We start from the raw sequence: 27,987 nt of genomic DNA, 5'->3' as shown, positions 1-27,987 counted from the left end.
TGAATTTCTATATGGATGAACGGTCCATGTGAAATGCTCATTGGATCTTTTTTTGCTTGCATGCTTTTGTCTTGCCTATTTTTTTTTAAAGTAGTCAATAGGAACTGCTGAGTCACAGCCTGAACCACTGATTGATCACCTGAGGAAAGGACTGATTCAGCCGTGGGAGTACAGGTGAAGGCAAGACCTAGACCCCATTTAAGGGCTGACTGTCACTGGGGAAGGATATCTTTCTGGAGATTCCTCCTCTGTGGAGTCTTTCCTGCAAACCTGGATCTTTGGATACAGGTGAGCATTCCTCCCCTGTTTGTTTCTTTTTCCACTTTCAACACAATAATCTTTCCAGCTGTAACATATGGTCATTACTTAAAATAGCTTTTTTTTTTTTTTTTTTTTTTTTTTTTTAGTAGGAGATAGAAATATCTCTGCTTAAATTCTTCTCCACTTTGCATTACCAAAAAATCCGTAGACTGTAAAGTGATTGCACTTGTTCTGTAGGATTTCAGCCTTCAGATGCGTTGCTTCCAGGATAGAGAGATATTTTGCCATTACTCTGTAAGTTATAAAATTGAACTGCTGCAAGATGAATGTTAATCCAGTGTAATGTTTTCTGTAGCCTTTACGTAGAGTGAATGCCACAGTTATAGGAGCTATATAGGAGTTCTATCTCTGGAAACTGTCCTGAACCCGAGAGTCCTCAAAGTCTGAAACTTCATATAAGCAATACTGGTGATAAATTTTAACTGTGCTCTGTGGAACTTCAGCATTATTCATACTGCTATTTGGACTTGAGAAATGATGCTCAAATTGTACGTGGCTTTCTCTATGAGAAGTTTAGGTAGATCTGTGGAAAACGGTTGCTAAGGAAGGTGTTCCTATCTGTGAGGGAATCTGGTGGAATCTGGATCAGTGATAACACACGTTGTTAACTTGCATCTTGTCAAACTTGCATCTTTTCATTAACATGCGGTCAGGTGTGAGTGCTGGAGAAAGAGTGCAAACCTAGATCCATGTAAAACTGAAAATAGATTCAATCTCCCTTTATTTTCTGAGAAAAAAGTTTGTAAGCTGTGCTGCACGAGTGTTATGCAGCCTGTCTGTCCTTTATTCTTGGTACATTTGCTCAGCTCTGACAGGTTGATCGAGGGAGAGTCAAAATGACAACTTGTTTGCTTTCTCCTGAATTGAGAGTAATGATGTATATGCAGTAGCAATGAGGATTTGGTGGTCCCACAGAAGGAGCTGATAACAAGTAACCTGTCTATAAAATGACATTGGACACTCCCAGGCTGCTAAGAGAAGGGAGAAGGATATAGCTTCAGTGGCCAAATGTCACGTATTAATCTGAAGAGAAGCATTTATTTTTCTTTTTGTTTATCTAGATCTTTGCCAGTAGCTTTTGTCAGTAATTCTGTAATCAGTAATTCTAAAATGCAGGCTTTTTGTCCCATATGAATGAGCTCCTTTTGAAATCGCCTAAGTCAGAGATTCAAGTAGGCTATTGAAGGGCACAGCGTTTCTTGTGTGGCCTAAACACACAATCATTAAGCAAGTCCCTGCAGATTGGAGTTGTTGGCAAGAATTGCCTTCCCCTGGAAAATAAAAGGTGTGTTAACAAAAAAAACTTGGGACTTCAGAGAGCATTAGGTGGGTAGGAGTTCCCCACCCATAAATTCTAGTAGAGCTTTCGTTTTCACTTCTGTGATGCTAATAGTTTCCCTTTCTAATTTCTCAGCTAATTAGCTTATCTCTCCTGTGCAGGTTTGGGAATGAAAACATAGCTCCTGCTGGAGCTCTCTGATGTTGAGGCAGACATCTTGAGAACACAGATTGAATGATAGCAGGCTATTTTATAGGGCCTTAAAAGCCACTAAGAAACTAGCAAGGCCCATTAAACTTTCTGTCATGCATATGATGAGAAAAATATACCAGCATAAAATCCACTTTATTGTCCTACTGTGACAGCAGCAGCTATTGTGCCGGGGAGCTTTTGGACGGTAGCTCCACCTCAGTGTTTCTGCTCTACTGGCTGGTGGAGTTTCACAGAAGGGTATCCATACAGAGGGGGCTTTGTGGTAGGCTCCCGGTCACCCATAAGAATTGCAACACACAGCCTGGTGGTTTGACAAGGAGGAAAAGCTCAACAAAAGTGGAGTGGCCTCTTTCAGTTTCCTGTTTCAAGCCTCGCCGTTTGCTTCCTTGCACACAGATTGGTTTGAAGAGGTGGTTGCATGTTGTATTCAAGGCTCGTTTCACTGTGAGTTATGTTTAGCTGGCTTTTCTTAGGGATGTTTCTGTTCTCCATTTTTCCTTAAGCTGACAGGAAAAAATGCTGTGTCTTTACAGGGATCTGTGTTCACTTCCAACAAAAAATACTTGGCATCTACTGGGCTAGAAACTTAAGGTGAATTGCGAAAGGCTTCCTTTTTTTTTTAACCTAGATTTCTGTTTTACAGTCTAAGTGATCTATAAGGAAAGCAAGCAATTATTTACTCTTCTGTCTTCAACTTATTCCCAAGTAATTACTTGCGCTTTTAATAATAACCACTCTGCAGTTACATTGTATGTGCCAGAGGCTCTTCATTTCACAAACAGTGCCCATGAGACTAGTTCACACAGATCTCGTGGGCTGTGGTTTCCTGTTGTCATTAGATAAACACATGCTGGGTCCAGCTGATGCTACATGGAGAAACTGAGCTGTCGGCGTGGGATTACATGTTTCTAGGTGTACTTCCTTTCTCTTCAAATAGAGGCCATCTTCATGGAGAATAAACACTTAGAATTAGCACCCTTGTGTTAGGTTGGTGAATATGGCTTTGTTACTATTATTTATTTTTGACTAAGTAAATCTTTTTCTTTCTAGAATAACTTTGCTATTCATCCCTTCCCAAGACAACCTCTGCCATCAAGTATCTTAGCTTCTATCCGTTGAAGCATCATGTTCATGCAAATACATGTGTTATTACTTCTGGACATGACTGGTGTCAGCACAATGTGAAAACTGTATTTCTGTTTCTCTAGGATTGACCCTGACTTTTTCTCGGAGTCCTGAGTGCGACCTTCTGCCCAAAAAAGCCAGGTGAAATTCTCAGAGGTGTTAGACATGATATTTATAGTCCTAAAGGCATGCATGGAAGGGGCCTGGTGACATGCCAGTGACTGAGAGCTGCTTCTTATTTTTAATTACCCATTTTCTAGATGGGTTTCCACTTTCTTGCACAGTTTCTCCTGGCACCTGTTCTTGTGTTTGCACTGTTGTGGCAGAGAAGAGTTGCCTGAAGCCTCCACGCACACATAGTTTGCTTTGTACTAAGTGCTGGCCAAGGATAATAGCTGACAGGTAGATGGTTTAGGGTTTTGTTCTTTTATTTTGTTAAGGAACTTCAGACATAATCTTGGTGCTATTCACAGATCTTACTAGCATGGTAATTCTGGGACTCAGTTTGGCTTTCAGAATGTAGCCGTGCAATCTACTGCTGAAAAACTCTTCCATAATGTAGTGTGGTTTTTATTCATTGATGCTGGATGTCTGCCTATTAAGACTGTGTGAAGGAGGCTTGCTGACATATATAGGTAAAGTGAGATATGTCTTGTGGAAGCTGTTTTTCAATTAGCTCTTCAAGAATCTGTGTTAAAATCAAACTGCTGATAGTTTAAATGGTGTGCTACTACATTAAAAACTTCGAGTTTTTTCAGACCAAGGTTTGTAATAGAGGGTGTGCACGTTTTTGACTTCCCCGGCCTTAAGACTTACTGAAATTTGTGCAATTTTGTTTCAAGAACACTTAAAAGAAGACCAGATCCTGTATCTCATGTGCTTCACCAGTTGTCAGAAGTCAATCCGTAATCAAACCTTTCAGGGGCATCTCTGGAAGATACCGCTCTTTGAGATGGCTGCCAGCTACCCTTATTCTCAGACTGAAGCAAAGAAAGCCACGAGTCCTTATTGTTTTGTACTGTAGCTTTTGTTTGGCGGTGTTTTTACCCTCTTCCTCCAACCTTCAAACTAGACATCAAAACAACAGTGGAATAACACTCAGATTTTGAGATTCAGATCTCAATTCATCAAGCTGCTGCTCTTCAGTCAGCAAGTGTGTCTGTGGTACAAATGAGGGAGAGTGCATCTTTTGTAGTCTCTGCTCTACCATCTCACTGCACTTGTGACATCCGGGCAGTTGAGTGCCCCGGCTTTCTGGCCAAAAGCAGAATTTAAACTGCCTTCAAATTTACTGACTGTTTCCTTTTGAGAGTGTACATGGGGCAACTGAAGCAGTATTTTTCTCACCAAGGCAAAGATTAATTCTGCAAGGGATCAAGTCTGCTTATACTGGGAGCAAAACCACCCTCCCTCATGTAATCCATCAAAGTCACTGAAATTAATCCATGCATAAATGCCAAACTTCTTCAGCTTCTAACTATTCACTGGCAAAGACCTCTCACTTTGATGTTCATCTCTTAATTCTACACCTAAAACTTCTATTTGGAAATGTTCTTGTTACTTCCTAGGCTATTCCTAGTATTTTAACAGGCTCATTCAGTTATTGTCACACAGTGTCTGTAGCAACACATTGTTTTACTCCAAAGTTTCATCAGTCCCCAGCAAGAGCTTGAAACTCATCCATAAAATACAGAAACATTCATGGTTGAAGGTGAGCTCGCCATCCAAAAATACTGATTTGTATGTGAGCAGTTTGAAGTAAACAGCCTTCATTTTGATCGGGAATTAATGTAACTCTTTGATGTTTTATGTGTGTGATGGTGGTGGGTTTCTTATTTGTTACGTTTTGTTTTTCTTCTTAAAGCTTTCCTTGTGATTTAAAAGCAAACTTTCTTGTTGCTTCGGGCTGCCAGTAGAAAGCTCTGTCTGAGGGTGAGAATTAATGCGACCGTCCTGTCCCCTGCCAGGCTGCACTTGCTCCATCCGCCATCCTCGCAACCTCTCCCATGCTGCTAAGGTCCATGTCAGACAGAGCCCCCTGTCATGTTCCCCTTTCACTCGCTGCGTTCTTCTGAGAGCTGTCACCACCCCCTGGAAGCACATCTTCAGTGTAGACACAAGGCTCCTACCAGCCCCGGCGGCAGGCTGGGGATGTGAAAGTAAAATTTATGTCTAGTGGAACTCGGTCTGCAACTAGTGTCCTCAAATTTCAGGTTACTGCGAGAGCGATTCTGCTTGTGCTGTGGAAAATGAGTCTGGCTGAGGGCAAGCATGAAAGCTGCAAGCAGTGATCCATCCTCATCTCACTGAGATCTCAGTGTACTCTGAGGTGTTTAAGTAAAAGTCTTTGCAAGATGCTTCCTTAAATGCAGAGTGGCAGGGCTATCACTTCGAGTATTTCAGTAATTTCAGTTGCTTTGCCTTGGCCAGTTAGCAATTGCAAATATGTTAATATATTTGTTTTATCATATTAAAAGGAATTTGAAATGTAGGATTTCAAGCATGCAGGAGATGATTTGTATCTGTGTTTCTGATCTCTGGTATATTTTCTCCCTCTGTCCTTCATTTCATTGCCATGTGCTATTTATTTTTATTTTTTCCACGAGCAGCTGATAGGATAGATGGTGAATAAATGAACACACAGGCTTTGTTCACTTGTTAAGCAAGGAATTTGCAGGAAAAGAAAAATCAGTCTCGTCCTTAAGGTGATGCCAGTGGTTTGCTCTGGCAGGAGTAAATAGCTACAAGTTTCCCACATATTCTTTTTTCTACCTTTTCTCTCTGTTTTCCTATTTTTCTATGATTTTTGCTGTTTCTTATTTCTCCATCTCCTGATGAAATTGGTCGTAGATCTGTTGTTTATCAGGCTCTGCTGAGCTGTTAGAGTGAGCTCATTTAATAAGGCAACAAACATAATAAACAGGTACACAGAGGCTGTAAAGCTGCAACTTTCCCTCAGTGGTACAGAGCAAGCCTTTGCTGTCATTACCTATTGGCCATAGTTTAAAAAATAAATAAAATAATAATAAGAGAGGTTAAATTATGCCTTTATCACTCCAATTTCATGAGTAATACTACTAGCTGGTGGTAGCAAAGAGTTGGCAGTGAGTTCTGCAGGGGCAAACATAGGTAAAAAGCATGGACGTAAGGTGGTGTTTTAATTTCTTGGATTTTCATCACCCAGGCTATTTTAATTGGTAATAAGTAAAATTAATCCTGTCCTAATCAGGTCTGCTTTGCCCACAGTAATACTTGCAAAGTGATCCTTGTCCTTTTCCCAACCCACAAGCTTTTTTGTCTTACTTTCTCTCCCAGCTCTGATGAGGACAGTCACATGGAAGAGCCCTGAGTGGGAGTCTGGTGGCTGCCCAAGGTCAACCCACCACAGTAGTACAGTGATTTGGAAGTCAGGGTGAAATTTCATTCACCTCATCTGTTCACTATGTATTAGTCATGACGAAAGCTCTTGCAACTTACAGTAGTACTTGGAAAAAGAATTCCAACTATTCGCAGATGGAAAGAGAGCAGAAAATTCCCTATGTTAAGAAGTGTAGTAATATAGTTCTGTTAGATCTTCCCAATCTTGACTAATTGCACAGCTCTCTCTTTCCTGATTTTTTTTTTCCCTGGACCTTCCCCCAGACAAAGCATGCAATGGCTTTATTTTTGTTTTGTTTCAAGACTGAACAACTTCTTCAAGTGCCCGTCTTGGAAACTACTTAAATTCAAGCCTTGGTGTGTGTTGTCAGCTCAGGACACTGCAGTCAGCAGAGCTGGAAGAACCTTTCACAAACCAAATGTTTCTCATTTTTTTTGTTGTGGTTTTATTGAAGTAATTCACTTCAATATTCACTCTCCCTGGTGGTGCTTCTTTCTACCCTGAATATTTTTTTGGCAAGTTGTCTAATCCTCTGATCTTTTTCCCAACTAAATTTCCAGATTCCAAATAGACAGTGGTGTAGCAGTTGGTTGTAGCACTAGCTGGTATCGCTGCTTCTTACCCCTTTGTGTCATAGCTGAGGTCTGCAAAATTGTAGACTAAGAGCAGAAGCCTTTGGATTTCCAGAGTAAGGGGGCTTGTGGCATGCTTTCCTCTCTGAAGAGTCCTCTTGGTTAGCACTCACTTTTCTTACAGTGCCTTCAGGTATCAAGGCAATTTCAAACATTTGTAGATGAGGTGAGTTTTTAGATGTGGAGGATCTACTGCTGTCTAAGGGTGATTTCATTAGTGTCTTCGTGCATTTCTTTTCCTGAACAAAATGTGCAGCTGTTGTAATTTCTCAATGTGTTGATAAGGAAGGATATGCAATGTTTTTTCTAAGCATTTATTTTCCCCAGTGAATTAATTAATAAAAAGAGCTGTTCTAGTCGGCAAAAGTGTTTACAAGTTTCAGCCTATTTGGTGAGTTAAATACTGGTGAAAAATGTGGGGTTTTCCTTGTCTTGCTGACTTGTATGAAAATTGCTACCTGTGCACAGTAAATCCTCCTGAATTTTCCTTCTTTCTTTCCTCCTGAGAAAACAAAGCTTTGATATCCACCTGGTTTTAGTCTCTCTGTGCTCTTAACAACTAAGTTAGATCTCCAGAAAACAAAGTTCTTCTTGCCACTTCTGCTTATTCATTGAATTCATTGAAATGCAGAAGTATTTATGCCCACATCCATACGCTACCTCAGTGCCTCATTTCTGTTACAACTAAAGGCAGTGGTCCTGTGAAGAGTACTTCATCTATTTTTAGATAGCACCACCTTCTGCTAATGGTCATACCGAACACTTGACCAATGAAAATCAGATCCAGATCAGCCAAGTTGTCACCAATAATGGTGAGTGTTACCTGATCTTAGCATTAAAATGATGAACTTCAGAATATGTCATGCTCTACCTGGAGACTGATCATTTAAACATGTCATTGAAAAAACTTGCTTGCATTTGAGGGTATGAATTGTACAGAAATTCAAAGACTTCAACTGTTTTTATCATCTGGCTACTAAATATGACTAAGTGAAATACTGGAAATAGGACTGTGAATTTAAGACTGCAAATGATATATGATTAAGAGCATAGACATCCTATCACCATCTTCAGGTTTCTCCCACTATTTCTTTAACTTGTAATGTCTATTTCAGCTGTGGTAGCTAAGTCTCACTGTGGTTTAAAAAGCAGTCACAGAAACATTGTGCTAATACATGATAAATTCATACTTGGTTTAAAATGGAAAATTTCTTTCTTCTGTTTCTAAGTAAGAAGTTTTCAGACCCAGAAGAGTCTAAAATTGACCACAACAGGATGCTATGTGAGTGGGAGGTCATTCCCTATCATATGCAAGGTTAAGGCAGCTAAGACTGCAGTGTCCCACCTTGGTCCATCTAAGAGGCTGCTGTGGAGAGAGGCAGATTCTTATTTCCATTACACTCTAGCTAATAATCTAGTTGCTGTTAGCTTTAGTAGCATTGCAGTATGCGCTGCAGCACAGATGTTCACAGAACCGAGTGAATGTGCTGTTCATTCTGCCCAACTCCCACATTCCAAGCTGAGGGTTTCCATAAATTTTGCAGAAAGCATCTCTCATCATTTTATTCTGAACAGCTTGAGAAAGAAAGGTTTTCATGTGATTGTTTATATTTTTTTCTCAAAGTCATAAAACGTATCAGGTGTGTTAAATAATAGGAGCTTTTCTTACTAGTACTCTATATACACACCTTGTTTAAGCACCAGCATCAATACAACTCAATGTTGTTTCTGGTTTTACTGATTACCTGAGATCATGGTCATACACTCACAACACTATTTTAAGTCAGTTTCTTCAAATAGAATCTCGGCAAAGGTGTGCTTGTGCTTATTAAGAGAACAGTACTGTTTTTCGTCACAGGTTCCTGATGAAATAATTTGCTTTATGTTAATTTCTTGAATCACAGTTTATTACACCAAATCAGACGCTTCTAGCATCTCCAATTTTCTTGGGATGACATGACAGCCTTCTTAAAAGTGACTTTTTCTAACTTGGAGCAGGAAACTATCTTGAAATTCAGAAAACTAGGTTGTTATTGTGAGAAAGGATTCAGTATTATCTCATTAGGGAGTGTCTGAAGCATTTCTTAGCCTTCTTTTACACTTGCTCTTCTTTTAAGACTGTATCACAACAATTATTTTTTTTCCAAAGGGTTTTTTCACAGTAACTTTTTCAACTTACAGATCCATGCAACATACTAGTTTTGACACTTCTTCTTATGTGGTCTACGGCAGATCTACATCCAGCCAATTTATTTAGACTCTTCAGTCTTGAAGTTTCCTATTCAGTAGGATTTGAATGGCATTTCCTCCTACTTCAAACTTGTTCATCAGCATTTGGAATCAGGTATGTCTACTACCTTTGTTCACTGTCAACAAAGGTACTAGGACTGTACCTTTGGTGATAGGTATTTCCAGTGTTAAGCACAATTACAGACACCATCCTTCAGGTGAGGTGAGGTTTATTCATTTCTGTTATGGCCAAAAGCTTGTGAATGGACTCGAGTTGTCCAAGAAAGTGTAACTCGCAGATCTTGCAAGCCTCACAGAGACGTTCCATGTGCCCATGTGCTGCCTCAGGGTGCACAGGTACCTGTGAGCAACCACAGGGAGCTCATAAAACATCAGACTATCAAGCAACAGCATACAGGTTGTGTGCCATGCTACAATCATCCAGCTTAATCAACTATTGCTATAAGTGCTTCCTATGCGATACTGATGTTCTAATTTCTGCAGAGTTTTTAGCTTGTTAGCAGGCACTATGTGGGTCTATTCCTCATTTCACCTTTGTATTTTGCCATAAAACTAATGTCTGACAAAAGCAAATTGAGGGATTCTTTCATTAAGCTACTGACAAACCACAGTGATGCATATCTTGGTACAGATATGATGCTGTGCAGAGCATCAAGTATGCAGGCAATACCACTGCTGCAATAACAGGAACACAAATATCGACCAACCTGATAGCCTTACTTGTTGGAAAGAATAAGAAGAGGGATTGTCCTATGATAAAGCTGACCTGAGGTATTTTTGCTAACTTCAATAAGCACTTTTCTTGCACTATACTCATAAAGAGAGCTGGATTAATAGATGATCACAAAATAACAAAGCTTATAACGTTTTTTAAAATATTTATATATATCATATATATATTTATATTATATATATTTATATATTTTTTAATATATTTATATTGTCAGTTGAGGGTGGAATCCAGGAAAGAAGGAAGGTAAAGGAGGATTAGGAAATTCTCTTCTTAAAATGCAGATCTGGAGAGTGGCTTTTGTGTAAGGAATGACTGAGCAGACTTGGACTCTGGCTTTCAACAGAAAGAACTGTTAGAGATTATCAAAATAAGGAGAAGCATGGAAACAATGGTTCGGTATGGGCTATTCATTATTTCATCTATATACATCATGTGGATGATGTGATGAGAAACCGTGGTCAAAACAAATGCAAGGAGATGGCTTCTGCACTCAAACATGTAGCTGCATTATTGTCAAAAGATGGTGCAGATCTTCAAAGCTTACATAGGTTCAGTGGAAGAACAGACAAATATTTGAAAAACAGGTCAGTGGAGGATTAGTAAATAAGCCACATCACTGTAAGGAAATTTTATCAGCTGTAAGTTATCTGGGCTGAGACAGTGGCAGGGATACATCACGCATTTTGCTCTTTTCTCATTCAGACGCCTAGTTATGGCCACCATCAGAGTCCTACAAGGACTCTGATGCTAAAACAGTATGGCCTTTTCTGTGTTCCCTAATCTCTAGTGAAATTTTACTAAATTAGGATAATCCTTCTATCTTTATTTGCTGAAGCAAGCTTTCTATACCACTCCTTAAGTTAAAGAGAAAGATTGAGATCACTTTGCATCCCTTTCAGGGGCATGAACTCCAAGGAATGAAGCTTATTTTCATCATATAGACTTACTTAGTGTAACATGTATATTAGCACTTATAAAATGTTATAGCACAGATTAATGCAAAATAACCTACAGGCAAATATTTTGCTTGTGTTAAATGCCCTTAAAGAGGGGACAATTTTATTTGTCACCTCGATCAATTTCTATGAGATGCGTAATTTTGAGTCTCAAAAGCTGCCTCCTTCATAAAATGCAAAACTGACAGATGCAGGATTTGTGGCTTTAAATTAAAAAACCTTATAAAGGTATCTATATAAATGAAAGAGAATTCAATGCCCTAAAACCAAAGCAAATAAAAATTCAATGGGCCTTCATACACTGGTGTTTGTACTCAGAAAGCAAGGTTTAATAAAATTCTTTAATTTTATGGCAGCAGACATGTCAAGTGCAGTTTAGATTTCTCAGACAATAATCATATTTTCTTGCAAGTGGCTGATACACTTATTTTTTAGAGACAGACACAACAAATAATAAGGGTTTATAGTTGAGAAGAGGAACAAGCATTTTTATCAACATGAAAGGGGCATCATAAATTTATGAGACCTCACATACAGCTATAATACAATAAATTAGGAGGATTAATGTAATTGTAGGCTACAGTAACCTTCACTAGTAGAATGCCTATTTTATGGAGCTTGATAATATAGTTTATCACCGCCTCCATGGGAATTCCCACAATATATTAGCTGTGGTGTAACAATAAAGCACACACAGTAAGAGGCATGTCTCTTTTGACACACATTCTCTTCCCACACTTATTTTACCAAGGAAACAACTCCGGTGCAGTTTAATTAAACTGCACTGCAATGAATTAGTCCAGGTCTTAGCCCCCTAACAGTGAGGAGCCTGGCACTACCGCAGGGGGCTGTCCCCCTGTGACATCAGAGACTGCGGAGAACCTGGGAAAAAAAGTGCAGGGTCTCTCAAGTGACACTGTCACTGTGCAAGGCCTTAGCTGTCAATCACACAGGATCTGAAAAAAGCTCAGACCGCTTTGCCTTCAACTTTATCTGCCTACACTTGTTCACTTTGATCTGAACTTCAGGACGAGATCAGCTAGTGATGGGGAGAAGTATTTAGAAGACTTCTCCATTTAGGAAGAAGGCAGACTTTGGTGGCAGATTTAAAAAACAAACAAACAAAAAAAGTTAGTAAACATTCACATGACAAAACTAATTTCTTTATGTGGTTCTTAGCCCATGTGCGTATTGAAATCTGAGTCTTAGAGGAAATGCACAGAGAGGAATTGCAGAACCACAGTCCATGGGACTTTGCTGCTCAGGTCGTGGGACTAAAGCTGTTCTTAAGTCTTTGAAATAGAATGTGCTTTTCTACAAAGCAATAATTCCCTCTGTATTTTGCCATTGCCAACGTGACAAAGGCTACCACAATCTTTGGAACTTCTTGAGTGGTTACCTACTGTTTGTTTTTTTAAAAGAGACCTCCAATTTTGTGGATGAGATTTATCAAAGATACGCTTGTGATATTACACCACGTGATGGTGTAACAACTTGTGTTAAATTGACTGAGAAGTAATCTGTTACCAAATTTCTGTTCCCTGATATAGTCAAAGACTATGATTGAGTCACTGTAACTGGTGTATACTGAGTTCTTCAGTTTCCTAACAAGGTAGATTTCCCACTCCTTTAATCAATGCTTTGTATCTCAAATTTGCAGCTAGTACATAGAAACTATCCTAAGGTGATATACTCTTTGAAGAAAAGAAATTAATAATGATTTTTTTTTTTTTCAAATTGAATTGTCTAATTCTCATGATCTTGGAGTGGAGTTTAATACAGACAATAGTATTTCCTTAGAGACAAGTGTTGGAACATATAGAAAGGTAATTCCCAATAAAATGTAAAAAATAGTCATCCATTATTTATAGATATGCCTGTGTAGAACTTCTTATTAATCCATAAGACTGCTAAGGGGTAGGAAATGATAATTCAATCTTTTCTAAATGCATTTTTAGTAAGAGTACCTTGCCAGACCAACTTTTTTTTTTTTTTTTTTTTTTTTTTTTAACATATGCACCATACTACAGAGAAATACATTAGACAATGGCAATTAGATCTGTAATCATTGGGTACTGCTGGAATTACTGCACTCTGTTTAAATGCCAGACGTAGTACCTTAGTGACCGGCTTATCTTGTCTCCACATTTTCATCGGCTACCAAGTCTGAGAAATGACAGTTGCATTAGATGTCATGTAAAGCATCTGACCTTGCTCTCCCGGCACTTGATCTTCGCACTTCAGGCGGACATTTATCACTGTCCTGCAGAGACAGAATTCAGGTGTTTCAGATTCACTACTGGTTTTCATGTTATAAAGGGATTACAATGATCCATTCACTTCATCTTTCTGTTGCAGGAGATACGGAAATACAATTTTGCTACTAGCTGGCCAGGTGAATTTACTTGGCGGAGAGAGAGGAGAAGGTTCCTATGGGTGAAAAGACTAGGAAGAAGTGTTTAGCCCCAGGGGACATAGTCTTCAATTCACTCAAATTCCCTGTGTTTTTAACTGCTTTGCTGATAGAGTTGAAGACGTTGATTAATCAGTTTTCATTGCTTTGGTTTTTATGACACAGGGAACGGCAGAGGTCAGAGATATTCAAATGGGATAAACACACTGAACAGTGGCAATCCTAGGTGCAAAACAGTAGTCCTTCCACAAAATAGACAAGTCCTTCTGTAATTAGCAGAGGTACCTCCATTAAAACTTCCTGTCACATCTCTTTGAAAATTGGGCATTACAGTGACTGTGGTACACTGCAACGGACATAAGATTTCAATGGGATTTTGTTAGCTCCCTGTGAAGGATGTGGCCCGGTGTGCTGCTTCCCCATGGGATCCAATAGACAGCTTTTGTGCTAAAGCCTTGCAAAGAGGCTGGTTAAGGTTTTCACAGAGCAGTGTTCCGATTTGTAGGTTTCTCTGTATAGTGGAGATGGGTTAATGCAAATCACAGGTCTGAAAGTCATGGTTAATCCCAGTATCTGTGGATACAGATAAAGAGCATTGACAAGCATCATCTTTCATGAGTAAAATTTTTATCCTATCCAATAAGCTAATTTTGCCTGAGTAGCTGAGCAGTAGTTGCTATTATTGCACATAAATACAGAGAAGAAAGTGACTGGGAATTTGCTGTAACACACCAACTGTTCTTGGTTTTGGTTTTATACTTTACTTTGGCAGGAGAGATATGGGACTTTTCCCACTGAGTTAGTGGGTTAGCTCAGAATTTCTGTGAGATCTTAAACACAATGAGATCCATATCTTATTTGATATTTTTCAAATTCTGATGAAACAGTTAAAGACAGGTTGAACTATTAGAACTTGGTGAGTTTCATTTAATGGACTACATATAAGTAAATTAAATAACTATTAAATTTTTCAGTCAGATTATAGTCTTTAAGTGTTGTATATAAGCCAGTGTGATTAGAACTATAAAACAAAAATAAGTGAATAATCTCAGGTTGCAGTGTGTTGCCTTATTGTGGAAATACACATACATTTTTGCTTCTATGAGAGGCAGGGCAGACTCTATCCAACAATGCAAGAACAAAGGGAATGCTATTTTATCTCATGACTCACCACCAGAGTTGTCAGCAAAAACCTAGCTGCAGGTTCTTTATTATTGCTGTGAAGTCAGAAGTGCGAAACTTTTTGTTATGCTGAGTTGCAAAAATCAAGGATAAAAAAAATCTTGTAAGCTACAAAACATACAAATTTGACTTGGAAGTTGTTAAGAGAGATTATATGTTGCTGGACTTTTCTTACCACATTTCTTACCACTGTGGGCATGCCTATTGAATAATTGGATCTGGTGTGAGTTATGTACTCAGTGCCAAAGGTGAGAGTGAGAGTCAAGGTCAATTATTTGACTGTTGTGCCCACAGCAAAAGAGCTTTTTGCAGTTCAGAATTCTCGTTCAGGGTGGGAGCACGATATGCTGTTGGAAATCCTTTTCTTTCTAATTTCACTGCTGCTCTACTTTTCTTACAGATCTAGTTTCTGTCTTAAAAATTTTACTAATCATTTCTACGTTCCAATACACATCAACCTGTCTTAACTACAACTTCATTTGACTATGTAGCTTTCATTTAACAATATTATTTTAGTGACTTACATGGTACAGGAAACCTGGAATTCCACATGAAAGGGCCAAACCCTCTATCTTTTAAGATATAGCCTTCAAAATAATGCTATTTCAATTAGAAATGCAACCCACAAATTATTGTGCAAAGAAGCAGAATTTGGGACTCTTTCATTGAATTTTGCATGGGTAAAATCTTGCTGTGTCTAAGCAATGACTGAAATTTCTGGTAGAATTTTATTATTTTTTTCTTAATCAGTGCTTTCCTGGGTAGCATGTTTTTATTAGGGTACTGAAAGAAATCTTTTCCAAGAAAATTTGTTCAGCTGCACTAACACTGTTCGCAGCATCTGAGGACTTTGCATAGCTACAATTGAACTGGAGGGCCATATTGATTCTTGGTACCTGAGCTTGAGACCAAGCATAGTCTCTATTCGCTTGCTGGGCCTCCTGCAGGGGCGTTTGACATCAAAGAGACAAACTAGCTCAGTCATAATTAGCCCCAAGCTTGTTTGGTGTAAATTGTAAACAATATATCAAGTTGACTAATTGTAATGAGTCTAACTACCAGACACTGAACCTTAGGGATTGGCGCGTCCTGTCGCCACATTAGCGCTTGATGCTTCATCCAAGAGAAGAGCAGTGCACAGCCTGTGTGTCAGGAATCTCAGCACTTGAACTCAGCACTGCTCAGGGACATCCATCAATGTCACCAATGGATGGGAGTCAGGTGCCCCTGATTCTCCAGGGCTCGTGCAAGTGCAGCCAAGCCATGCACAATTTCTCACGTTAATCTCTGCAATTTGAGGGCTTTTTCAGATGTAGAAAGGTTGAAAGGAAGCAAAAAACTCTTCAAGAAAGTCACAGTCACCGTTGTCATGGAAAAAAGCTATCTTCTGAAACGTAATTTTATTGAGGAAGCAACCAAGCCCCTTCTTTTCTATTCAATTTCATACCTTTCAGTCATTTGGAAGCTGACAAACCTAATCTACAGAAGGCTTACTAAATGTTTATTATTTACCTTGTTGTTTACCTTAATTTCCCTGACATCACACAAAGGCAAACAGGGTTAATGTAGGTCGTAGGGAGTTGGTGCATTTCAACTAACAAGAACTCTGACTACTAGTTTAGCTTGACTGACACAGATTCACCATGCGACTACATCAGTACATGCTGCTCTTGTTCAAAGTTATGCGATCAGATGGGCACAACAGGGCTATTTGTCTGTGGAACCTGCTTTATCACAGTATCAACAAGACATGGGAGCAGAGTAGAGATTATTATCAGAGCAAGTTTTGGTTAGCTCATATTAACTCTGAATATAAGAAATACGCCCATAAATATATTTCAGACAATGTCTGGTGATACAAAGGAATAAAGATGAATGTCTGAAACATCTCATTGCAAACCAGCAAGCACTTACAAGATAGAAAAAAATATCTTCATGTTATCTGCTGAGCCCCTAAGCTCTTAGCAGAACATTTTTCCCTGTTTATTCTCATTTTTTTCCTCATTTCTAAATTACCTTCAGTCTTGTAAGTGTATCAGGTGTGAAAAAGAAAAAAAAAAAAAAAAAAAAAAAAAAAAGAAGAGCCAAGTGTGCACATAACACTTGGTATTGAATGATGCTGCAAGGAAGCAAATCATAATAGCTGTAAAAATCTTTCAGAATTCAAGAAATGTGCCTACTGGGATATAAAGTATCTGTGGGCAAGGATTAACAAGTTCCTTCATTACTCAGACGCAGCTCTGGCCTTAACTGGGAAGTGAAAATGTTTTTCAGCTTATTTCTGGCTCCCGGGGGCAGTAGGCATAGCTTTTTCTGTCACCCGTGCAGAAATATCTCCTGATGAGATCATCTTAAAATGCAATTCTTTATAGTTTATTTCCCGATGCTTGAGAAAAGAGCCCACTAAATACTGTCTCAAAGTCAATGAAAGAAATGCTTTCTTCAGTATCACAAGGATATCCACCATGCAAAGGGAAGAGCTGTTTCTCCTTCCCTCTAGCACGTGTTTAATGCAAGACTGAGGGAGCTGGGAGGTGCAGACAGCTGCCCCCTGGCACAGCAGAGAATTCAGTCCTGAAGGGTCTGTGGGAGCTGTAAGCAGTGCAAATGATTCCAGTCATTAGTCATTTAGTCAGTTATTATGCTAAGGAGGGAAGTTGGGAGTTGTACTTGGTAACTTTTAGGACAGAATCAAACTGAGAAGAGTCATTTGCCAGTGCAGTCTTTCAGAGAACTTTGGCTTGGGGTTCCTTTTCTAAATGATAGTGGTATTCACATATTATGTTTTTTATAAGTTATTTATTGTTTTTGTGGCATCAGTGAAATCTGTGTAAACCAGCGTTTTAACTGTGTCAAATTATATTTAGCCTGTCATTCCATTTCTAATTACTACATATGATAAAGACTGAGGATGTTAACTGTTCATAATTCAGGTGCTCCTGAATCTCACAGATTCTTTTAATTTAAACACTGGGCTTTAAAGTCCCCATATTGTAGCAGCAAGTGTGAGGCCCTGACACTTTATGATACTGAGGAAGATATGTGTCCCCCAGACAGTGAAGTGATTGGCTTCTGGAGCAGGTAGACTTTACGGGCCAATTCACAAACACTAGAGAAACAATGCGAATGCTGAATCAACTTGTCTCCAACTGGTTTTGAGTCTGTGTCGATCAGTCTGTGAAAAAGAAAACAGTTTCTCCTAAGTGTGCTGTGCTCTCACTGAAATCTGAAGCCCAACTGTGCTCACTTAGCTGGCTTACTTTAGGGCAGTGGGAAGAACAGTGAGTCTTTATCATAGTGACAAAGGTATAATATTTGCTTGTCACCAAATCCTACCCAAAAGAGGGCACAAAACAGTACATTTTGCTTCATGCCAACAGCAGTATGTCTGTGGTCCCCAGCATCCCAGGAAATCCATTCATCACCTTGCAAGGCTTCAAGGTGTTAAATAACTACAGGCAAGGTGCCAGGATGGACAGAAGGTTGGTTAACTCATAAGGACATCTGGATCTGCAGACATGTAACTCATGCCACAGGTTTAGCATGGTCCCAGCGTATACTCTTATGCCAATTTGCATGAGCACACTGTGGAATGAGCTGCACATAACCCTGTAGGTTCCTTGGATGTCTCTGCACTGGGCTGATAAAAGTTCAACGAGGCTTTGCTGGGCACACACAGATTGGTGCACTTTGGAATGGCTGTTTCGTGCCTGTGTTAGAACATTCTGTTTGCCAACAGGGTGTGATCTGCCAGATGAACCCATGGAAGGACTGTGTAAAGCAAATAAGAACTCTGTTATTCTAAAGGCCTGTATCAGCTTACCCTTTTATTACATTGGTCCCCCCCCATGAGAGTTATGACAGGGATCCAGAAAATCTAGCAATAAAAACCCAGAACTCCACTAAGCCTGCACAGCCTGAGTTTGTAGCGCCACCATTTTTTATCAACTTGTTTTCCTGTAATTCTGAGATTTTTATACCTCAGAAAGTGAATCGCTATGGTGGTTTCACAATAATTAACTAAAAAATTGAAGAGCTTTTAGTTGTGGCCAACCACTATTTTAATCATCCCCAGACAAAACTGCATGACTGAGTTTGCATGAAAACAAGAATGAGCCTATAGAAACATACAGACAGAGCAGGTGTGTTTTCTACAGTGAGCCTGGGGGATCTAGAAATTCGAGGCAAAAGTTTTTACTTGTTTTACTGTGCCATCAGAAATCTGGATTATACATAAGATTTCCCTCTGCATTATCCCGCACCTCTGCTGTTGTGGTATGATGACAATCCAGCACCTCATTTCTGAGTGAGTCTACATCTCTGGCCAAAATGAAAGCCTTTGACTCATGTTAGCTGTCTTGTTTCAAAGCCTCTTCCTATTTTGTTTCTTTTATCCACTAATGTAATTTTAGTAACACAGATCTTCCACTAAATCTTGAGATTAACCACCTTTCCTGATTTAAATGGCTTTATTGATAATGGAATATTGTGAATTGTATTATACTGTAGAAGAATTCATTGTAAACACATCTCATTTGTTTCTATGTCTTCAGAGATCACATACAGTACAATTTCAGGCTTTGGGTGTTCTACCTATCTGAAGAATTTTCTGCCTCTTCTTAAATGCAGGGAATGAAGCTGATAAATATTTCAGTATTGGGCCCAAGCTATGATTTTGAAGTTAAATACAATGGCAATGAAACAGCAAAGTAATTCTAAGGGTCAAATTCTGGCCCTACTGGTAAGTAGACTATATGCAGTTTGTAGTCACTGGAAACTGAACGTGTATCAGACGTTAGTTCAGGTGTTATGCTATAGCAGTATGAATCTCAGTATCCACATTTTGAGAAAGATCATTCAGACGTTTTTCTAGCTGTGTTCTTGTAATAATTTAACTATGCCTTAGATTATCCAGTTACTTGAAAAAAAAAATATATATATATTTTTAAACAGTCCTGCACTAATACCTGGTCACAAAACCAGAAAGAAAATAAATGAAGATAAAGCTATTATTCCTCTAAATGCCCACCGGAAGTTTAACTCCCAAGTCATTTTTGTATTAATGCTAAGATCTTCAATTGATTTAAAGAGAGTTGAAACAGTCCCTGACTCTCTTGGCATACCAGCATTTTGTAGAAAAACCTGACACGTGTTCACTTACGCTTTCTTATAGCCATTTAGGAATATCTGATAAAATTAAAACTGATAGCCTAACATTTAAATTTATATCTTTCTGTACTGAGCATAACTTTGTCACAGTTCGCTTCTTCTGCTCTCTTCTACTATAGATTTCTTCTTTTTATAGTTGTGTTTTTTATCTTGAGTATGCCCTTTAATTTCAAATGAGAAATAAGCCTATCAGCTTCTATTCTATCACAAATATATATTACTGCAGATAATCAATACGGCTAATAATTCTTTACAGTTTGCTGTAAAGCGCACAGCAGCATCAACTGGATATAAATTAGCAATCATCAGGAACTTATGAGTGGCATTTTGGCACTCAGTGATACTATACGTCCAGGAAAGAAAAAATATTTTCCTCATTATGCCAATTACCCTTAGGATGTTTGTGGTTCAGTTGTGGTGCCCACACTTGGCTGGCTGTTAGTAATAATGTCTGCTGTCAACAGTTTATTGGAAGAGCAATTGCTTCTCTTCCCCTCTGTTATATCTTCTTCTGAAGTAGTTTATGCAGTTTCTATTATTTTTGTTGCTTGGTTCATCTAAAAATGCTCTGGCTAGTCATCTGGTATCTCACTTTATATATCTGCTACATGGCTACTTAAGGAATGCCTGTTAACCGTGAATTTATCCTTTACTTATTCCAGAGAAAAATGGTAATAGTATATTCATGTAGAGCATCTAGATGAAGACTTAGAAGTACAGGCTGACTCACTTTATGACCTCAGAGCAGAAGGAGGCACATAGTCAGTATCAGAAACATGGCAGTTTTGAAACTACTGGCCCAGCTCTTTATCTGCTCCTAATCTGTTGGATTTGCTATCACTACTCAGGTATTTGCTACTGATCAACTGACAGGAAATCTCTGAATCTCTTCTTCTATACATTAAACTTGGGGTTCACTTTTCTAGAGGACCACAAGTTGTTTTGTCAAAGCAGATGTTGTCTTTTGCACGTGATTGACCACTTAATGACTCCGACTCAGCAAGAGGTAACACTCCTTCAGTTTTTGTGACTAGCTTCATATTGTTCTGTATTTTAATATGTAGCTCATTACTAGATCGTAATTAGACCAGACATTATTTTGGTGATTCCCCAGCCTTTTTTCTGGCATTATCATAGCAGTGATACAATCTGCAAGTTATACAAGTGTTTGAAGGAACAGTAATAGGTGCAGGTTAGTTTTAGGTGGAGTTTGAAGGAAAATTGTTAAAATAACATTATTTTATTAATCCTAGGAATGTTTGAAGACATAAATTCATCTAGTCCTGTTCAAAATCTCAAGTTCTGTCCATACAAGATTAAAAGTAAGATTAAAATGCAGATGAATCTCAAAAACAAAAGACTGTATAACATGCAGCAGGGCTGGACAATCATCATCAAAGACATAATGAGCCAGGAGGAAATAAGAGCGGGCACTCTTCATCCTTAAAGGTAATTGAAAGCCTTAAGCAGATCTGCCATTTTATCTGGCATCTCTTGGATAGAAGCAAGTGCCATGCAGCACACATCCATGGGGAGCCTGAGACATCCGACCTTCATGTGTGTGTTACATTGAGGAAGAACTGTAACTACTGTGTGCATGCTGTGTCATCAGTCTGTGCTTGTGTAAAAACCACTGGTGTGAAATTTGCATTCACAACAAGAGGCTAGAGCTAAGTAGGGCAGCCTGTAAAATCCTAGACAAAAGGCCAAAGTCTTTGTATCCTACCTGGAGAAATTCTCCATGTGGAAAAGCAAATGTGGCTGGGAAAACCTGGATTGTACGTAGTCCTACTGCTACTGTTTGGGTGAACATTTCTATACTGCTTAGGGATAGCTTATGTCTAAAACAGTGCTACTTTCAAGTCAATTTAAAAGCACTTCTACTTTTAGATTATCCCTGGATTGCTGCATCTTCAGGAACTATGAACTGATGCCAATGGGGCCTACATCTCCGAATGTGCCATGGAGCTTGCTTTTTCAGGTAGGACCCAAGCTGCGCTGGCTCAAACAAATATTTTGGAAATTCTTTTTCCTAGTGCATGGTTTTTATGATGTAAAAATGAAAAGAAAAGCACCTGGTCTTTTTTTTACAATTGATACATATCTAACTTTCTAATGTTAAATGACCTGGAAGAAATAATATAAGGCTGAGTCTTTAACCTGTTCAGAATGAAAGAAGGAAATGGCAAGAGGAAGAAAAATGTATTTTCAAACAAACACACGATAATTATGAAGAAAAAAAAATCAGCAAAATAAATAGTGAATAGCATATATGAACATAAAATTACCTAGAAAAATATGGGTGGATAACATCCTGCTTCATTTATTATATACTATGTTGTAGAACAGTGGTTTTTTTCTTTAGCTTGAGTTCAAACAGAACAAACAGATCTCCTATTTGCACATCATTTAATGAGATACAGATTATAAGAATGTTGCATGCTGTTAGTCACCTATTCCAAAGTATTTTGGTGTTCATGTGGAAATGCTGGCAGGTGCTATGTGTTCACTTACTTACTAGCATTTATTTGTAAGTATGTGCATGAGAGAAGGTTCACCGTAGTTGGAAGACTGTCAAGAATTAGGAAAATAAGGCAGTATTAAGTTTACAATGCCAGATAAACAGAAAGAAACACCATTAAGCTACCAAAAAGTCAGACATGGAATATAAAATCACCATTTTCTAAGCATAGGGACTCTTGAAAAGAACATAATCTGAGGGAACAAATTTCCACCAAATATCTGTGCTTAACTGTAAGAGTTACAGACACTTTTTCCACTGTGCCACATTTACCTGCTTTGAAACTTTTAATTCAAATTCCATAGCAAAAAAAAAAAAAAAAAAAAAAAAAAAAGAAAAAAAAAAGAAGAAAGAAAAAGTAAAAATGCTTTTGAAGATTGTTTTTTTAATACCTACTTCAAATCAATATTCACAAATATTTATAATTGGTCGCTCTCTTTTCAATACTGACTGTTATTGCAGATTAAGAAAAGACCAAATGAAAGTTCCTACACTAAGTAACAATTATAAAAGTCACATTTTCACAGCTCTGTAAACAAACTACAGAAAGCTGTCTCAGAATTAATGCACAGAACGATTCCAGCTTGATTCTATGCTCTCCTTCCTAAATATATGTTAGGTCCCGTTTCCCAAATGTATTCAGCCATGTGATATGTAGTACCAGCTCATTCATATCAGATGAAGTGTGACTGGAAATAAAGCTGGATCTTTTTAAGAAGACACAGTCCTTTGCTCTATATTTCCAAACCAAAATAGCCAAGTTCATTGTATTTTTGCCTACATTTCATTACTGATCCTTTTCCTTCTAAGTGAAGACTAATGTAAAGACAATCGCTAAAGAAGCAGCAATCATAATACCCTATACTAACTAAATTCAGACTTACGGCTACTCACAGGAGAAATACATGACAGATCCATTGTTCTGTATTAGCAGGATATTGTCCCAGTATATGAACACATGCAAACTTTGAAGGCTTTGAATATTTAAGGCAAGACACTAGTGGCTCATCCCAGTGGGAACCACAGAAAAGGGGAACCTGATTAAATTTAATGTCATTGTCACTTTTTTTTCCATTGCTAAGAATTATATAGGTAGCCATAGCTACCACACTGTTCAGACACCATGACCACAATATTCTCCCTCAGAGGTTGGCGTCAAGGGCTGAATTATTCACTCCAAGAATGTGATTCATTACTAGATGTGATTCTTGCAGATTAAAAGTTTTGTCAGTATATAAAATACATACACATATTCTAGAAGCTTATTTTAAAATTACTGCAACACCCTCACCAACCTGAGCAGCTACCAGTTTTCAGAAGCATCACATAAGTTTGGAGCACATCTGTCCCTGCCCCACTCAGAAAACTTTCAGAAAACTGAGCAGTTTTTACTGTTCACTGTACTGCAAAAGATGACAATGAAAACTAAAGTAGGGTTACATAGGAAACTGCTTACAGACCCTGAAATTAAAATGTTTTAAAACTAGCTGCTTAGAAATGTTTGCCTGCATGAGCTGTCCCCTTATCTATTGTTTATTCTGCGAAATGAAATCTCAAATATGTATACTGTTTAAATGTAGAAAGTGCACAGCTCTGTTTTTCCACTGCTTTTTCTGTTGCTAACTCCCATTTCTGCAGACTTGCCTCACAGTGTTATTCCTAAATTGGATAGACTAATTAGACTCATTTCCATCCCAAATAACTTCTGTGAGCATGCCTCATTTACCACTCACTGAGATACATGAATAAAGAAATGTCTCTATCTACAAGGATCTGCCTAGTGTAAAATGGCTGGTACCTCCAGCATGCTTAAAGAATAGCATTATTATTTTTTCCCGAGTGCAGTATTAGTAGCTGATTTTACATTTTTGCTCTTTTTTGAGTTGTAAAATAAATCTCTAGCTTACATGGCTTACAAAGCTTAATACGACAGCAATCCTTTCACATAGAATGACTACACTGATACAATACCTCTGAGTTTTGCTGGGCTTAGGGGGTTCAACAATGAAGAGCATGAGATGGGCAGAACCATTAACATTTATGCAACTTGATCTCAACAGGGAAGCCGATGATAGGCAAAGTGGCCAAGAGCCCTATTGTATCCCCTGTAATTGTTTTTTCAGTGTGAAGCAGGATTATTGGGTATTGCTGCTAGGTGAGCAGAGAACTGCAATACTCTGAGTGATTTTCTCAAAAACTTTGTGAGCCTGGGTCTCTGCCTGGAGTCCATGGGAGATGCGTGGTAAATCTGAGCAGAGCTCCCAAGTTAAAGGCAAAATGTGACTGCTTAGGAGAGAAATACATGTATACAAATAGTAAATGCTGGTTGGTTCACCAAAGTTTATTTTAATGAATGAATATTCATTTTGTTTAAAAATGAGACTAAATAAAATGTGTTAGTTGCAAGGCAGCAATTTGTGTCATGTTACCCTAGCTGGAAGAAAGCAGTTTTTACTGTTTTCCATTGATGATGTTTCTCAAATTAATTGTCATGTTTCTTTGTGCTTTTTTTTTTCTTTTTCCCAGAAAGCTTTAACATCTGACACCTACTGCCAATTCAGGAAAAGGCTTCCTGAATAATGTAGCAGGTCTTACTGAATAGTTAATTTTCTAAGTCAGATGCACACCTACTCCAATGTACCTTACTATTTAGTATTTTTTAATTTGTCAGAGGCCCTTGCTTACATCAAGTATTTTCTCTTCCAGCACCAGCCCTGTGAAACTAACACAGAACAGGATTACAGAGCTGAGCAAGTGAGGAAGGAGTCAGAGCACTGGACTCTCCATTTACCAGCACCACAAAGATGATAAAACTCTACAGAAACCAGAGCCACTGTGGTTTCTGACTACCATGTCATTTTCTGAGCGGTAATCCCAACCCAACTAGAAACCCTTGATGGCATGCCTGTGGTTTTCACAAAGAGCTGCCCCCCATCCCAAGAGATGTGTGCCCTGCAGGCCTGCGGCTGGCCACATGAGATGCAGCATGCTTAGCACCTGGTGCTGCTGGTGGCTGTCACCCCTCTAACTTCTCCCAGGGAGGCATCCAAGGAGTCTCTCTCACACATATTGATCAACCACAGGCACGAGATAACCAAAAATGCAAATATTGCCCCAGTGTGGTCTTAAGTCAATATTTTGAGCTGCTGCCTGGCCTGTTTGATGACAGCCAGAGGTTGGAGGTCACCTACCTGTTGATGGTGGCACTGGGAGCACAGGAGGCAGGGTCAGCAATCATCCATGCTACTGTTCAACTAGGTTTGTTTGCTGATCGAGTCTGTCAGCTACAAAACTCATTCCGGTCTCTCCTCTGGGAGCTTTCTGCTGATACAGAAAGAAGGGACGTAGAAAAACCCAGTTCTTCTTACCAACAGCTCCTATCTTTAGTTCTTCTGAAATGTCTTTTGACCTTCTTGAAAACTTCTGGGAGATAATGGGAATAAATCCAGAGGGTTTGTCACTGAACCCAAAAGGTAGTAGGATTTGGTGGTAAACAGTACAGCTTGTGTCCACTACATCGGAGAGAGAGGCTATTTGTGTAAAGCTTTGCAAAGTCTGTGCTGCTGCTCTGCTCCGCAAAGGAAGCCTGGCATCTAGTGGACGTTTTGCTGTTGCATCACTTTCACCTTTTTGCTTAGCAGAGCTGACAGCTAGCTACCTATATAAAACCTATACAGAATTGAGCACCGATGTCCAATTCATGCACACGACTGCAAGTTGTTGTGAGGTGACAAAGTCCAAACTATTGTTAAATGTTCGTTCTGAGTCTTTCATCTGTCTGGCTGCCACTTGGAAAAATACATTGGAGCTGCTATTTTAAGTAGCTCTTCTATGGGACTTGCTTTTCTGCAGTACATTGTTTTCCATGTTTTGTTTTGTTTTGTTCTGTTCTGTTTCCCCACACTGAATACAAACCTGTGGGGGGAAAAATCTTATTTACAACGAAATTGGTCTGAATACCTACTCAGAATGAGAGAATACAAGATAGAGTACAGATAGAAGGTACCATGGCAAGAACTCACATCAGTAAGTGTCAAATACATTTTTGTGTTTTCATTAGTTGTTCCATCAAGATGCAAGCAATGTTGAATTTCTTCTTTCCTTAAATTTTGAATTTAACGTGAGCATTCAGACTACTTCTCTTAAGCACACATTTAAGTTTCTCTTCCTTCTCTTTCATGTTATTCTGAGCTTAATGGAAGCCAAGTTGTAAGTTATAACTGCTGTGTGGCACAGTTGCTTTTTTTTTTTTTTTTTTTTTTTTTGATCTGTTGCTTTCATTTAGAGCAATATTTTGCTGTTATTATTCATGCTAAGTTATGCATTACTATGTACTTAGTCCAATTAAAAGTAATGGGATTAATTCTGGAATAAGATAATATGCAGTATTAACAGAAGGAGAGGACATGATCCATGTGATTAAATTATTTTATGCTTATGAATTAAGTACAATTCCACAGCATTTTTAATGTATTTCAGAAAAAAAGCTTAAATTCATAGTTTTCTCAAAAACGAATTCATTCTGATTACTATTTCAATAGATGGATCTAAGTCTCTGAAAAATCATAGGGAACAAAAAAGTTTTAAACCTGCTATTCGCTAAGCCTGGCACAAGCCCTCATTGGCACTTTTCTCCCCCTGGTGGACATGAGCTCTGCTTGGTTTTTGAATCAGCCAGCATCCTTATCCTGCTTATGTGTTGGACGACCTGAGTTCTGCAGGAAATGAAAACCAATAGTGGACAAAAATGTAGCACAGAAGTCGTTTTTTACTACAGATAGCAGTGGTGAGCTATCACTCTAGATTGGCTCTGAAGAAATTAATGGAACAGTAATGAGACACTTGACAGGCAGATGATATAACTTGTATTGTTTTGGTAGGAAATTTTGACATGAGTAGATTGTTTAACCAAATATCCATAGAAAAGACAAAGGCCTAGGAATAGGCATTTTATTATTCTTGGTCTCTCTAAAGGAGACAATATAATTTATTTTTTAATAAAGCTAAGACAGAAGTGATAGAAATGTTAATGATGTTACTTAGGTAATTTGAAAACTGAACTGTCAGAATAGCAGTGAATTACAAAACAATGCACCACAGTACTTGCTAGGGAATCCTTAGCAAACATCCCTTTGGCTTTTGCAATGTGTTTGAGTTTAATGCTACTGTGTCAATTAAGAGGCATGTTTGTTTTCATCCCAAAAGGTTTGTTCTATTTTAATTGAAAATCTCAACAAAGCCTTAAATGCGAAGCATGCCTTCACAGCATGCCTTCAAAAATACTTATCCAATATTCCCTTTGCTTGGCTCTCCAAGAAGAAGTGAATTTAAAATGTGAGAAATTGAAAATTTCTCTGGTTCTATGTGATACTTGGTCTCCTTTTGTGCTGGTTCTCATGGTGAAAAAATAGATCTTTTGAAAGCACACGGTACATCAGAAAAATAAGAACATTGAATTTATATGGCATTGTGGCCATATCGGTTGATAGCTGCTCTACAGAAAGCTATACCAGCTTCCTTTCCCCGCATCTGAGTCTGGATGCCATTAGCTGGATGATTTCTGTGCTCCAGCTCTTGGCCTTGCTGGGTTCTGTGAGCGTGGCACAAGAGGCAGAAGGAAAGCTGCTCTTCTCAGTGCTGGCCATGACTGTCTGTCTGTGATACTCATCACTGTGGCAGGCAGCAGAGTAAGAGAACTCTCGTCCATTACAGCCCCTACCACAACATCACCATAAGGAATATCTAACCTCAGCAACAGCTTCAGTTAGTGTTAAGGGGTGATGAACGCTGTGGGCTAAGCAGTGGCCTGTGCTT

At 38.7% G+C, this 27,987-nt stretch overlaps 1 protein-coding gene and 1 long non-coding RNA gene across 3 annotated transcripts in view; one reads left to right on the top strand and one right to left on the bottom strand.

Annotated features, from left to right (window-relative positions):
- The window catches only part of SEC24B (SEC24 homolog B, COPII coat complex component), a 553,630-nt gene that overhangs the window by 314,536 nt on the left and 211,107 nt on the right, over positions 1–27,987 (bottom strand). The gene's annotated exons all lie outside the window — the stretch shown is intronic.
- On the top strand, positions 249–27,622 carry LOC128080020 (uncharacterized). 2 transcript variants are annotated; one of them, XR_008206446.1, is made up of 3 exons: positions 249–288; positions 21,543–21,633; positions 24,880–27,622. It is a non-coding gene; the product is annotated as an uncharacterized LOC128080020 (long non-coding RNA). The 2 variants fall into 2 exon arrangements; XR_008206445.1 differs by lacking the exon at positions 249–288 and adding an exon at positions 20,520–20,658.

The sequence above is a fragment of the Tympanuchus pallidicinctus genome, unplaced genomic scaffold, assembly GCF_026119805.1.
Source record: "Tympanuchus pallidicinctus isolate F22 unplaced genomic scaffold, pur_lepc_1.0 scaffold2, whole genome shotgun sequence".
In the NCBI taxonomy this organism is placed as follows: Eukaryota; Metazoa; Chordata; class Aves; order Galliformes; family Phasianidae; genus Tympanuchus; species Tympanuchus pallidicinctus.
Note: the sequence above shows the minus strand (reverse complement) of the source record. Positions and strands in the feature narration are given on the sequence as shown.